The sequence below is a fragment of the Chelonoidis abingdonii genome, chromosome 2 (genome assembly GCF_003597395.2).
Source record: "Chelonoidis abingdonii isolate Lonesome George chromosome 2, CheloAbing_2.0, whole genome shotgun sequence".
NCBI classification, from domain to species: Eukaryota; Metazoa; Chordata; order Testudines; family Testudinidae; genus Chelonoidis; species Chelonoidis abingdonii.
This window is the reverse complement of record NC_133770.1, coordinates 185079461-185095830: the sequence shown is the minus strand read 5'-3', so window position 1 is coordinate 185095830 and position 16370 is coordinate 185079461. Positions and strand designations below refer to the sequence as shown.

At 37.8% G+C, this 16370-nt stretch overlaps 1 long non-coding RNA gene across 1 annotated transcript in view; it reads right to left on the bottom strand.

Moving 5' to 3' along the window:
• LOC116815747 (uncharacterized) overlaps positions 1–16370 on the bottom strand; it is a 106038-nt gene that overhangs the window by 88351 nt on the left and 1317 nt on the right. The window contains exon 2 of the long non-coding RNA XR_012655324.1: positions 10691–10818. This is a non-coding gene — a long non-coding RNA (uncharacterized LOC116815747). The remainder of the gene's footprint in view (positions 1–10690; positions 10819–16370) is intronic.

Here is a 16370-nt window from a genome sequence, read left to right as displayed (position 1 = left end):
AGGAAAAGCAGAGCTACAGCTCATGTACACCAGCCATAAACTAGCAGTGTCTGATCAGCTATGCTGACCTGCCAGCAACAGTTCTGAGTTTAAAGGGCCCAGACTCCCTCTGGAGACCTTGGTCCAGATCCTACATAAGTTTTACATGAGCGGAGCTCCATTTAAGTCATCAGTTTAAGACTGGTATAATGGAGTAGTGAACCAGGTTTTCAGTTTTTAACTGCTGTCTTTGGCTTAGCACCTTACAAAACGCAAAACACTCAAAATTCACATTAAACAAGATAAGGAGCAAAAAAATCTGGTAGTCGCAACTCATACTGGACAGTACTATTAGTTTCAGTGAGATACTCTACCTAAATAAAAGCTTTTTAAAATGGCACCAAATACTATAACTGCTCCCCATTAAGTCTACCCAGCTTACAGTTCAGAAAATTTGACAGTTATAGCTATAAACGTAGCTGAAGTGTCTCTTGGTCTGCATTTCTTCCATTCTTTTTGTCCACAACAACATTCAACAAGTTGAACTCCTTACAAAGACTACTTCTGGTCAATGTAATAAAATGAATAGTCTATGACTATTGTCCATGCTGCAATTTTAAATTTTCTTTAGGCTCCTTTCTGATTGTACTCTTAACAGATATCTGTTACTGTCATACAGTACAATCCTGCGAGAAATGTCCTTCTTTCACTCTGACACCACTTTAATTCACTCATCTTGCTAGAATATGTATATTTCTTGAATTCACAACAGAGCTGAAATCAACACCAGTGCAAGTTAATCGGTACTTCCTGAAACCTATACAGAACCTTTATGTCTCTCCCCCATCACAATAGTATCTCAGCACCTATAAGGCCTGCACTCTTATTTTGTCAGCTTATACAACTATGGAACAAAATACAGACTTTCTGGGGTGACAGCTTCTTCCTCCTTCCACCCTACTGATGCTGTAATGTCACATAGGTCATAGGACTACACACCATATATATACACTGCCCACAAGAAGAAAGATGCTTACTGATTAAGTTTCGGCACTATAGTAAAGTATAGGTTACTGGATAGTGACAAGTACCATCATTATCTTTGCCCATAAAATGGAATATAACCTCATATAAAACACATTCTATAGCCAGAGCTGCAAAAACAATTATCTGCCCAATATTTAATTAATCTACTACAGAGTTCATAGAGCAATCAGTAGCTGTTTTTCCATAACTAGGTAACCAACAAATACTAGACCAGACCACCACTGTAAAAGCCCAAGAAAACTCAGCAAGGCTGACCTTCCGGGATGACCTGTAAATAATCCCCTCAAGGGAGAGAAGTCTGGTGGGGCCATAAGTGGGAAGGTGGTGAGACCTCCCAATCCTACAGATCCAGGGGGTTGACAGGAAAGATCTCCCGCAGATCCATGGAGGCAGGCAACAGGCATGGAAGAGCTTTTTCTACTTCACTGATCACTACCCCCTTTGGCTGCCTAGCTTCCACAGGAACCATGTTGCTGCTGGTGGGGTCCCTTGGCCGGGGCTCAGCAGTACAAGTGGAGGGAATTCAGGGGGAAGGACTACAGCTCCCAGATGTATTACCTCCCATCCTGAACACAGGGGTCAATCTATATTTTCATGTGGATGTCAGGAGGTTGGCAGCGATTCTGAGAAGACTTTATCTTGTGGTGATATCATCTTTCTTCAAATCAGATTCTTAAATCTTAAGAGACTAACACTAAAGTAATCTTTTGCATTAAATGAAAAGTCATATTCTTACTAGACCATTTTACTTACAGTAGCTCACATTAGAAATATGAATGTGCATGTCTTTTGGACCTATTTTACCTCAATATACTTTAGCAATTGCTAAGAACAATACCTTTTTTTCAGAAGAAAATACTGTGGGTCAAATCCTGCAGTCCTTACTCAGGCAAAACTCCCACTGAACTCAAGGGGAGTTTTGACAAAAGATTTGGCCGTTCACGAAACGTTGGGGTGTCTCCAAAGTACTGTAAAGAGGTGCTAAAATAGTTTATGAGACTGGCAACCTTTCCCCTTGAGGTAGCAAATTCAAAATCAGCTGAGGTGAGTGACTGAAAGTTTTCACCAGCTGGTAGCTCCTTACTGGCCTTTGTAACATGAGTCTCAATCCACATCATAACCGGCACCTTTATTATAGACTCAGCCATGAGCCCAAAGAGAATGAATGATCCCTGCTCTGTACAAATGATCCCTCCAGATCAGAAATGAGGCATTTTGTTCAGGGTGAGGCTGCTCGCTACGATGCAGGTTGTACCTGTTTTATAGCTATGTTAACGATTTTAGGCCCAGATCCTCAAAGATATTTAGATGATTAACTCCCATTAATTTTAATGGGTGTTAGGCACCTACATACCTTTGAGGATCTAAGTCTTAGTTTGCAGGGCTGGACATACAAGCACACTTCAAGATCACAACAATCATTTTCAAAAAATTAAATAGTCTAAAAATTCAGTCTTTGAGGGGGGGAGGGGAGCGAAAGACCTTTTAGTTACCATGCCCCTTAAAAAAAAAAAAAAAAAAGCTTTTATATTATGTTCACAATTAGTGATATTTGGTAAAAATCAAAGTTCTACATATACAAATTTATATTGAATGTGTATGTTTACTGAACTGTACGTTGACTATTTAAAAAAGCAAAACATTTAATAGGAAGTTTGTGCAAAAAAAAAATCAAACTACTTGATTTTTCCCCCCGTTGACAATCAGAAACAACATTTCAGAGTCACAGCAAAAATAATTGCATTATTATTATAATTACATACTTGAAGGAACCTTTAATCAACTTAATTAATATTCCTTTCCAGGGGAAACTTTATTAAGTTTATTAACACACTTTAAGTAGATTGATCTGTTTGGAATTCTACATTTTATAAACCTTACAAATTTGTAAAATCACTAATTCCCGTTATTAATTTCACAAAAACATGAGCAAAGTAGGATGTTCTAACACATTTTTCTCACTGATTAACTAAATCTGTGACAATCCTTGCAATGACTGGGCAGAAGGGAACCTTACGAACTTCTAATAAATCAGCAAGTCAGATGATGCAATATCGTGCAAGCTAACACACTGCATACTTCCTGCTAAACTACAAGAAAAATAGCCCGATTCTCAGCTTCTCTGGTCAGATCAGCAAAACAAATCTCATGGTATCAACAAGCATGAGGCAATGGCATTCATTAAAATTAATGCACAGCCCCAATCCGGCCCCCACTGAAGTCAGTGTTAATACTCCCATTGAATTTAACAGTACAGAATCAAGACCTAGATGGAGGAATTTCATAGACAGATATGCATGGATTTCTGAAACCCACTTTGACCTTACCAGGAACTTCACATGCAGAATAAGGTCAGTATATATCCCCACACCCAGAGCTGTATCTAAGCACTGCTGGACTCGTGTACCCTCATGGAACAGTGCAATAGTGTAGTTAGAAATGAGGGTGCTGGACAGTTATAAAGCATTCCTAAGCCAGAAATGGGTGTTGCTGTGGCCACCACACCAACGGAATGTAAAAGGAGATGGAAGAAGAATAATGAGACAGGTAAAAATGGAGAAAACAAAGTGATATTTTTCCTTAAGTATCACTTATTTTGAACAATGTTGTAATAACTAAATAGAACACACAGAAATGTAAAATAAATATTAGACAATGTAAAAGATGGGTATTTCTTGTTTTTTTTTTAAGAATAAGATTTTGTAAAAAAATTATTTGGGTGGAGGAGTTTTGCAGGGACTGGACTGTGATGCAAAAAGACATGTTTTCATGAGATCTTATTTTTAACATCTTTCCAAGATTCTGTTTCACTCAGACCACATGGCTAAAACAACAAATGCAATAGTAAAATAAAATCGCTGCTTTATTTTTGGAAAATACTCACTACTAAGCCTACCATTAACTGTGAACTGTTAACGTGCTTTATCATGGTTTCAATGTTCCTGTGGCAAAGCTGCATTTAGAAAACAAAGATAACCCTAGTCACACTCCGTCTTTTCTGAAGCACAGATTAAACATGGTATTCTGCTCAACAAGCCCATCACTGTTAAGTAACTCATCAGAAAATAAAGAGGGAATTATCAAATGGGAATTGCCAAGTAATTAATTCTCTGAAGCAGATGACATACAACTATCAAAGGGAGGGGCTTTCCTGCTGGTCATATGTCAGAGGTAGGGCCTACTAAGCTGTAAATAAAAATGCATCTCTCATGTGATAGAGCTACGGGGTTTTTTAACCACCAGTAGCACACTGAAAATAAACATAAAATTCTGTTTAGTGCAATAATCCACTAAAATCTGTTTTAATGTAAGAAGGGGAGGGTTGCTCATGCATACAATGAAATTTCTAACTGTGCTGGATCCGCCTGCTGTTATCGGGGGAAGGCGACACATACAATACAATACCAGAGAGGTGATGTGCTCAGGCACTAGCGAAGAGGAGAAACCCTTTTTCTATCACATTAATTTGAAAAAGCACTCCCTACCGGGCTGCTAGGATGTGACACTGACAATGAACAGCACCACTGGGAAAATATTCATTGGTAGAAACAAACTGAGCATGACAAACAGGAATTATCTTTGTAGTTTTACGTAACCACGTTTCTTCCTAAAAGTGACTCTCAAGTGTTTACATTCACAAGAATATTTAAATACACAAAAAAAACAAAGGCCCAAAATGTGTTATTATTAGGACATTCACCACTGCATTCCAAAACATGGTGTTACACACTATAGGCTTGTCTACACAAACATTTTGTTCACAGCAAGCTGGGGTCTGACTCTATCCCACACCAGCCTGCCATGCATTAACTGGCCCTGTGCACCCTGCTGACACACATTAGCAGTTCATTAATATGTTTTGATTTAGTCCTCTTTAAAACCAGGTGGCATGGTACCAAGGAGGAAGGATTTCAGGTCTCCTCTTCTCCTACAAACATGTTGTCCACCAGTGAAATCCCAGGACCCATTTACCTCAGGTGGCTGATCCTTTTTAACCTTAGCCATAGAGCGCCAAGTTTTTCACAAATGCAAAATAATATGAAATAAAACAACAACAAAATTACGCAGCAGCAGCACCTCCTGTCCCCCCCTCCGCCTATGAGCCAGACCTGCTGCTGGCCGCTTCCGGGGCACAGCGCTGTATCAGAACAGATAGCAACTAGCCTGCCTTAGTTGGGCAGCACCGCTGGCGAGACTTTTAAAGGCCCAGTCGGTGGTGCTGACCAGAGCCACCACGACCCAGTGCCTTCCATTCCACGACCCAGTACTGGGTCGCGACCCGCAATTTGAAAACCACTGAGCTAGACAATGTTACCTTTCCCAGTACTAAACTTTCAAGTTCTATCACTTACAACCCAATTGTGCCTCCATGATGCTCTGACGATGGCAAAAAAAACTCTGCCAATATGGTCCAATGGGAAAAATCATTCTTGATCCAAAACAGGTGACTGGCCAGACCCACCCCACCCTAAATAACACAGCCTCTACACTGCACCCACCTAGGCCTTTCTCATTTCCCAGAACCTACTATTGGGGAAACATTGTCTTAGAATAACTTCACTATTGAGTTAGCCTGGGGTTTTACCCAGCTAACATCCCATCCATCCACACACACACACACAAACTTATCTCTTGAGTCAGGTGGGAGTATGGGTTAGAGCTCAGGTTCTGCTCTCACTCAGGCTGGTAACCCACTCACTTTGCAGTGAGGATGCAGGCTAAACCATTAAAGTGCTGACAGTCCTTCATTGCGTTCCCAAGATTTCCCTGTGTGCCCAGAAGGACAGACAAGTTCTCTCACAATTCACTGGGAAACAATCTTAGAGCAGCTTAGCACAGCGCAGCACAATCAACCATGGAATAAGTTCTCAGGGGCTCTAGCAACACACATGGATTTCTGCACCATCAGTGAGGACACAGTAACACGGGTATGACTGCTCACACCAGCCTAGGCTAACCTGTATGCTCATACCCAGATGCCATCACCCAAGCTAACTCTGCCATGAAGATATACACCCTCCAGGAGCATGCATGTGCAAATCTAATAACATGCAATTATGCAACCTGCACACTTAAAAAGATGAGTGTGTGCACACGGGTGGTGCGGATGTGCAAAATCAGAGAACATTTCCGACATTTTGGTCCTAAAAATAAAAAAAAGGTTCAATGTCACATTAAAACGTATTCTGCCTAACACCTCTGAGATGATAAATGTATTTCTCTAAAGTAAGTTAAAAATGATGGGCCGGATGTTTTCCACTGCCTTGCATCTTGTGTAGTCATTCACATCAATGCAAAGTGGGTAAAAAACACTATCAAATCAGAATGGTAGTGTTTTCATACTCACTTTGCACAAGTGTAAATACACATACAAAGTATAAGACAGTGCAGAATCAGCTCCTTGCTTTGTATACAAACTCATTTATTTACATAAGTTACTACTAAACCTTATATTGTTAAAAGTGAAAGAATTTTTTAAATTGCAGTTTCTTTGTTATTTATGCTGTTCGATTACTTTTTGCTTGTCTTTCAAATTAGAAAAATACAATCAGTGAAGACAGTTTCACTTTCGGGTTCTGAATGTTGCAATGCTGATAAGTCGACCAGTGCAAGAAAATGTTTCTGTGGAATTTCAAAATAAAGAAGCATTGCTATTCATCATCAGTTTTATTAAATCTTTGAAAATTTATATTTGGGGCTATATATAAGTTGACAAATGTCCTTTTAAACCTGGTGTATACATAGCTATTTATGTTACACTGATTTTTATTTTTCAAAAGAGCATTTTCAATTCTTAAAGTCATGGTCAAAACTTCTCTCTCATATATTCCATTAAAAAAGTGACATTGAAAAACATCTTTTTAAAGCAGAAGCAGGAACCCTGAACCATGGCTCAAATCTTGGCTTATGTGACAAGAGAACACGACTTTAGCGTTCCCATCTTAAGCACATCACAAAACTCCACTCAATTTATCTATATCAGAATACCTTCAGACAATTTGGCATGAGACTGGCAGACTTTGTTCAAGAAAGACCTAGGAATGATAGAGCAGAGGTATAGAGTTGTGTGGAGAAGATTGCAAAGTGCTTCCCTGTGAAATGCCAGTCTGCACTGTTAGTTCTTCATTTTCATGTACATTAAATTTACTCCCACACTTACATACAAAACAAACAATTAAAAAATTAAATGTGATTTCCGATTACTATCCAATTATACCTAGTTCAAATCCATCTTCATTTTCCTGGTACTCTTAGCTCAGTCAAAATCTCCTCCACCATCTGTTAGTCCTCCCACCACTATGGCCTTCACATGTAAAAAGAAAAAGCAGAACCAGCCAGTAGAAGAAACACCAACTCTGCACTCTCAAATGGCCAGCAGGGGGCATTAATAACTTCCCCATACAGACAAATCACATTCTCCTTTTACTAAAAATGATTTACATAAACCCTCTGTCTATAAACAAGCTGTAAATGAATATTCAGCATATGTTAGAAACACACCACATTTAAAATCAGCTAAACACATCTTACATAAAAGGGATACCATGTTAAGCAACGAATACCCATAGCTAATGAAACTTCACAAAGTACAGTAAATGGATTGCTACAAGTGAGACAGTTGCTACAGAGTCAACTAGATGTCACAATATGATTAACAGATATCAGATGAATTGAACAGTGGAAAAGATTGAAAGGAAATCTATCTGTTAAAATGTCCAGTATTTCAAACAAAATTCTCTTAGCACAACTGTTTAAAAGGAAATGGAATCATTTGCCTACCTGAAAGGAGGCAGTGCATGCTCTGAACAAACACTAACTCTCCCTATGTTTTTTAGTTTTAGTGAAAATTAATCGAAGACAGGGTTAAAAAAAGCTATTTTAATAACTTTTTTACTCATCCTGATGTCTTTATTCAGGCAAAATGATTATTAAAGTCAGTGCGAGTTTTATCTAATAAGAACAGTACACACTAAAGACTTGATCCTACAAATTCTTAAACGAGTGACTTTACTACTTTACTTGCTGCCATAAATGGTATTATTCATCTGAGTAAAGTTGCCTGTGCTTGTGTTTGTAGAATTAAGCCTAAAGTAAGGACTTCAGGATTTGATCTTACGTGTGTTAAATCAATGGTGCCCAATATTTTGTCCATATGAGGGACACAAAGAGAACATACCATAAGTCACCTAGTTTGCATTTAGTGGTGCAGACTGCAGCAACCCTCCTCCTTGGTAAAATAGTAGAGTAGGAGAGGGCTATGGTCTCAGCTCTCATCTTTGACCTGCGCAACTTGTCTGTGGCCACTGGCCACACCACAGAACTCAGGGTGACCAGACAGCAAAGGTGAAAAATCAGGATGGGATAGGAGGTAATAGGAACCTATATAAGAAAAAGACCCAAAAATCGGGACTGTCCCTATAAAATCGGGACATCTGGTTACCCTAACAGAACTCCATAGGTCACATTCCATCAGTTGCAATGCTGGGGATCCCTGTTAAATCAAATGACAAGGATAATGTCTGTAACCACCCAGCGTCCATCTAGATAACTTTTACATTACTTACTCTGATACACACTGGGCTTGATTTTGATCTCTCTCTGGAGCAAATCAGGAGTAAGCGCTGAAGACAGTGGAATTAAACCAATGTAAAACTGATGTGACTGAAGAAACAAGCCCACTGTATTTTAACAACAAAAACATATTTGGTCTAAGGTCCATTAAGACAACCTTAAGGATTCTGTGTACAAAGAAAGCAGTATTATATTTGTATTATGCCTATGGCTAAGAATCAACTGTATTGGACATAAAGCTATTTTTCTGCAAAATGTTTACTTAACAATTATGATATTGTTTTTAATGCAATCACAGGAAATATCAGACGCTAGAATATTCAAGGTGACTTAGCAACACATTACGGATAATACAATGTGGGCATTCAGAATATACTTAAATTTGATTAATATGCTATAAAGCATTACTTCTTCTAGCTATTAGTTAGGAGCCTTTTCTGTGTAATAATTTCTGTAAACAAAAACAAACAGTTTTACAAAACCCTGAGCTAATTCTGGACAAATGAAGAGCTCTGCGGAAATGTTAATGCCTTGACAAAAAGATTTGTTCCACTTGATCTCCAAGCCAACATCTGCTATCAAGTAAATTTTCTGAAACTGAAGGGTGAAAATGTGTTAGGGTGCTTTATTTGGCAATCTAATTCTCAAAAAGAATAATCCTCCAGAGATGTAGTGGTTACAACCTGACCCCTCCATTCTAAATGATTACTGTAGATCATAAGAGGCATGTCTTTACATGCAACTACATGCTTAGACTACTTCCCTTTAAAGAACAATACCCCATCCAGCAGTCACAATAAAATGTAAATTTATGTACTGCACACTTCACTATGACATACTGTATACATTAAAAAATTATTCCACTACAGAGACTTTCTGATCAGCTTTTCATCAACAGAATACGATAGTAACTCAGTTTTCTGGCTTTAATAAAAACAAAAAACGTACTTTCAGTTTCTGAATCTAATTCCCCAGCTTAATTTTCCATATCACTTAAAAGAACAGCCTATTTTCTTCCTGCAACCTTTATATTTTTGTTACCATTAGCAGCATAACCAATCCCAAGTTCTTAAAAATCATGAGTCAGGGGCATGAGATAGGCTTAAAAACCATGAGACTCAAATAAATAAGAACATTTGGGTTCTTTTTATTTGCAGTCTGATTGACCCCTAAAGGCTCAACAGATTTTCAAGCTCTTCTCCACAAACATATGAGGTACAACCTTACTTTTAAAGTTTGGGAGGGGGGGCGGGGGAGGAGAGAAAAGAACTAAAAGCTGAGATTGTCCTGTAATCACATCACTGCAGAACCTGGCGATATAAGCAAATCAGCAAGGATCACAAGACTTGCAATAAAATCATGAGAGTTGACAACACTGCTTAAACCAGAGTAAAAGAAAGACTTGGGTATGTCACTAGTGCCTAGTTATCCATGGTTTTAAGCAGGGCCAGCCCTAGACCAAATGCACCCTAGACAAGCAGTGTCTTTGGCACACCACCCTCTTTCCCTCCACCATTTGTTAAACTTTTGAATACTTTATACCACCCCGAGCCTAGCACCCCAAAGCCCTGTACCCCAGACAATCACCTCCCCCTAAATCCAGCCCTGGTTTTAATGGAGAATCTGTATGCTTTCTACACAGGAGGAAATCAGGAAGTTGAAAAAGGCAAAGAGTCTGCAAGCAACACAACCCACAACAGCAAAACAAAAATTGCCAATAAAAGTACAGGATGGATTTCCATTATTTTAAGCATGCCAGGTTATGACAAATCTCAAAGGATGAAAGCTTTTTATACATCTCATAATCTTTTAGTAACCAAATACATTTTGACCTAAGGTGAGATAAGAACCACTGATCTGCAATGCAGCATCCTACAAGGCTGAGATTTGAGACACAGGTAATATGATTTGCTGACTTGGGTAATACCATAATAGTTGTTATTTATTTATACCCCCCCCCCCATTCCTGGTCATGTTGAGGTAGAATAATTTTGTGTAAAATGAATTATAAAAACATTTTAAGGTGTCCAGGTTTGCCAAAAGGAAGGGCAGTGTACACTCAGGAGAGAAATAAAAAACATTAAATCCTCACCTTGTTCACAAAGCATCTCTCTATGTGAAGACAAAAATGATGGTCGTCACTGTTCTATGGGGGCGAAGAAGAAATTCACACCTTAAACTGCTTCCTCATCTGGCTTCGCCGGCAATGTGATTGTTGATCTAGAAGTTGAGGAGATGAAAACCAAAATGAAAAAAAAAATCAGTTAAAACCCAACCAACTTAGCAGTGGCCATACAAGTGCCAAAATATTCCTGTGAAGATTGTGAGGGGTTCTATCCAGAGCAGAATCATTCATAATACTCCGGGTCAATAACATCAAAAGATTACAGAGTTGTGTCTGAGTTTGAGTTACAGAAGGATGGAAATTCACTTCCAGCAAATGACACAACTAGAGTGAAAACCCGGACTCAGAACAACAAGCCTGTATTCAAAAAGCCCATTGGTAAGTGTGCTGTTCATGTCTTACACCAGCTTGAGCCTATCAGGGACATTTATGATCTTCACTGGCTCACTAGTACATCTTCATGAAACACAAAAAATATCTACATTTCATGGGTGTCCAAAAAGACAAGTCATTCATGCACAATGTAGCTGAAATTACTAAGGATGTGCACTCACATGTGTACCTATTCTTGTGTGTGTTCGTACACGGCCACTCTTCCTGCCAGCAGCTATGACACAGATGTGCACTGTCTATTGCAGGCTGGGACTAAGGAGCATATGGTTCTGAGGAACTGACATGTGGCAGAGACCACAGCCCATTTATTGTGTCTCTATGTGCTTTCCAAAATGTGATATTGGTGAGATCAGAAAACGTAAGTCAGTTGTGATGACAGTCTTCACTGGCAGCAGAACACAATTTCTTTGAGAGGCATCATCCAAAAAGCAGACCATATTAAGGGAACCTAGATAAAAAAGTATTACATTTTGTGGCATTTCCCCAGTTCTATCGTCTTAATCCTGGCATGCTGGAAATAATGCATTTTACTGGAAATTCCCAGATAATATAAACAGAAAGTACATTATGACAGAAATATTTTTCTAATTCTATATTTTTAATCATTAAAAATTACAGGGAGCCAGCATCACAATTCTGCTGACATCACATATCAAAGAAAATATGTTTTGCTTTTTCACTTGGAACCTCACCAAATATTTTTTGTCACTCTTTACCAGGACTACTATTCCTCTGTCTTGTGGCAGTTTTGTGTTTGAGTTTGAGAGCATACTTATGGCCCCTGTTCATCCAAGGACCTGCACACACATTTAACTTTATGCCAGTACTTAAATCCATCCTTATTCAGCAAAGCACTTGCAGGATTTAAGCATGTGCTAAAGTGTTTTTCTGGATTGGGGCCAATAACACATTCATGCACATAGCTATTCATAGTAGAATACAAAACTATCACACAATATAGTTGTAGGAGAAAATATAGTAAAGTAATAGCTGAATAACGAATACACTAAGCTCAAGAAGAAACCAGACTTACTTGTCTAGTTTCTGTAACTTCCAAATACACCTTTGTCTGCAGAGTTGTTAAAATTAAAAAAAAAAAAAGTATGCAAAATAAATCTCAGCTAAATCAAAATGTTATCACCTTAAACTTTTTCCCCACATTTTTTAAAATGTATGACTTTTGAATATATGTTACATGCCAGAGCCCAAAAACGTGTTGTGTGTGTTTGTTCTCCCTGTCCAAAGATAAATATACTAATTTGTCTCACTCAAAGTTCTGCATAAGGTAAAATTAAATGACCAAGTCAATATTCTCAGTTTTAAAAGCTTAGTGTATTAAATTTCTTAGATGCAAAATTCACTGGCATAGAGCACACCATTTCTTGGATCTGACATGCTTTCCTATACTAAGCCTGCTGTACTTCTGTTTGTCATGCTCATTACATTTTGATTTGTTAAAGTAGACCTGGTTATAGCAGTCTCAGCAGAGAACTCCAGCTGAAGTTGTTCTCTGAACTGATTAAGTTGCATGAACTCTACCTGAAAAATCTTCCACAATAGTTAATCACTCAAAAACCTGTATGATCAGCTAACAGCCTCATAGTGGGCTGTCTTATATTCTGAACTACAGTTGAAACCAGGGTACATTTCAAACCACATACGCCATTTTTATATACATTTTTTAAACCAAAATATACCTTGTTACTACACCTATTCGCAGACCACAGCAAAAGCATTATACTGTATGAGTAGCAATACAAACATAGTGGGTTACTCCTGCTCCCTTTGAAGTTAATGAGAGTTTTGCCATTGAATTTCAGTGGGAGGAGGATCAGCTCCTGAGTTTTGATTCTCTAGATATACTACTAATATAAACTATTTTCATATTTCAAGTAATTAGATGCTTTTCAATTGGCTGCATTTAACGGTCTATTTTTTTAAAAATCAAGATGTAACAAGGTTATCGGAGAGATTACAAAAAGTGCTTTTTTTCTCGGAAGCAAAGGAAATTCAGGCTTGTTTTAAAAGATCCTTTAAAAATCACACCATTTTTGTCAAGCTTTTTTACACTGAAATCCAGGGGGAAAATTGTTTTTCACAAGTTCATATAACGCATTTTTAAAAATACTTACTCTGCAATGCTGTGAGCCACATTATAAGCAATTAGTATAAGAAGCATGATGCAGTACAAAGGATCGTACAAACGGCAGGAGTCAGTTTGTATGGTTATTTGACTTTCTCCAGTCCCATTTTCCTAATCCCCGCCATATCTAGCCCAAAACCAAAATGACTGATGAATGTTGTACAAAGATGATGATACAACACCCTTATTTTACACACACATAAAAAGGAAGGAAGGAAAAAAAAAAAAAAGAAAAGCCCAAATCTGCCAGTGCATTAAAGAGTTGCACTTAGAGTGAGAAACTGTTCATGAACTTCCCCATGAGAAGAAATTCCTCTGCTTGGCAGACAGACAGAAACCTGCAGGCTCAGTTACACTGCAGCTGGGATTGTGAGCTGGCAGGTAGTGCAAGATTTGACCCACGGACAGGCATTACTCTTCTTGTTACCTTCTCCAGGCTCGTACTTCAACGCGAGAGCTATTAAAATGCCTGTTTTATTATTATATTTTTTGGATACTATTAAGCTCCAGCAGTTAAGGGCCTGATCCTGAGAGGTGTGGAGTACTGAACCATTGGGAATTGTGCATACGCGGCCCTGCTCAGAATCAAGCCATTAAAGCCAGAGGTCTAAATTCACCACTGGTGTAACTGGGAGAAACATGAATGGAGATGTTAGCCACTTCTGCAAGTGGTGAATTCAGCTCCTCCAGCATCATTCTGAAGTCCTCACTCAGACAAAACTCCCACTCCAGTCAATAGCAGTTTTGCCTAAGAAAGGTGTAATAAAGACTTCATGGTTACACGCAACAGGACAGATTCTGAGCTCTAGTACTTTAAATGTGTCCCACTGGAATCACTCCAGATTTACACCAGTACAAAAGAGAGCCACATTTGGCCCATTTTTTTAAAAAAAAATATATTATTTCTTAAGAGACTAATGTAATAGTGTAGTATTCAAACATGGACATTAAAGACAAAAATATTCCTCAGTTAAATGTATTCTTAAATCGCAGTAAACAACCTGAAGCTCTTTATATTCTTAAAGTGCACTTTTTGCACTGGAGAAAAATGTATTATAAACATTGAAGCAAAAGGCCTTCAACTGTATGCGATGATGAAAAACATATCTTCTGAAGTAGTATGAAAACAAATGTGAAAGAGCTTACTGTTATCAGAAACAAAACTAACCAGTATTGAGTCTGTCACAGATAAAATAGCCTTGGGTTTTTAGTTGGTTTTATTATAGTATATATACACACCCTATGTTTTTGCAAGGTGAAAATGTAAATTCAATACCAAATAAAACATATCTGAGGCCCTGAGCCTACTAAGAATTATGGACATGGTTAACTTAATTCACTATCCGTTAAGTAATAATGATAATGTGAATTATCAGTGACTTAAATTATATTAGTCAGAGCATGTCAAGTTAAGCAACATGTATATTATGGCAGGTTTGGAACCTACAATATTAACTCTTTTAATAGTGATATTTTCACAACTTCATACATATGATTTCAACCTTCAAATGGTTAAACGCCCAACAAATCAAAAGCACCAGATTGCAAAAGAAGCTTTCAGATATGCTTGGGAAAGACTTTTAAAAATTAACAAAACATTTGTTGATTCATTAACAATAAACAGGGTGGAACTAGTAGAACGATTTCACTAGCTAACTAAATATATTTGCATACTCTGCACACATGTAAAATCTCACAGTCCAGTGCTGTAACAGCTCAGAAGTATCTCTCATAAAAGTTCAGTGGTTAGGAAATGTCATAATATGCTTAAATATTCTCCAAGAAGACATAGAAGTGAGCTGCACATTTATGTCCAACATAAATACTGTACATACGCCACTTGAGGTAGCCCAGTCACAAGACAAACACACCTGAATGGACAATGAATACTGTCTGTTACCATGGCAGCCTGATCTAATTACATGACTGATCAGGGCTAGAGTAAGTGCACTGAAAACCTATAGCACTGACATGTATCTACATGACGAGAGACAGACAGACAGAGTTGAAGAGAACCTATGAACCTTTGCCTTCTATAAACGATGATGAGATTAAAGCCATCCATTTAAAAGAATTGCTCCATGAAAAATATTGGGCCATTTTCATGAACAAATTGGAGGGCAATACTATAAAATCATAACTTACTGTTAAAAGGTACCTTGCAGCATCTCAAAAAATAACTATAGTGGGATATTTTTTTCTGTCACTCTCAATTATCTCTCCCTCATTCATAACCCTTGCTCCACAGAGCTATAAAACTGAACTGTCTTCACCACCCAAACAAACAGAGCTACATTAACATGAAATCTGAATTTTCCCTTAACTGAAGGTTACATCAGAAGCTAAAATGAAAAGACCTTGACTTCTCTAACATATCAGCAAAGTAACTGGCTATGCCTGAACACATCTGACATGTAACTAACCAATACTGCATAACATATATAACAATGATCATTAAATATTAAATATAACTTGCATTATGAAATATGCATTTCTTTATCATATGAAACAAAATGTTTCAAAAACTAAGGTAATCCACATTCACAATTCCTTATTTGTACATAAAGAATATTTGTAGGAAACAGCTGTTTACATTATTATGTTAATTTCTGGGACATAATAAGGAATGCTTCAATTTTTGCTAATTGTATCCGGAGTCCAGGATCACAGGGGAGAGATGCAGTTTGGAGCCCCTATTGCACAGCATACGGTAAACAAAATAAAAATAGCTTGGCGTTCTTCTTATCCACATAGTACATTATATAATCGGCTTCGGACTTGTTTTCTTTCTATTATTACTCTTCAGTAATTTCCCCCACCTTCAATGGCATGGAAACAGTTCCCAATCCCGTCTTTTTATTATCATCATCACCACTACTACTGAAGGAGTCAATGTTTTCTAACAAATTTTAGGTTAATCTCTAATAGTCTTAGAAATTATTATATTCCTTGATTGGTTTGTATGTACTAAATAAATGATTATTCTGTTACTGTTTTATTTAAAAACCAACCCAAACAAGGGGAGCTCAGAGTCAAGAGAGCAATGCCTACCTGCAACATAAATTAAAGAGAATGCAGCAGCCCCAGACACAATCAGAAATGTAGAGGAAA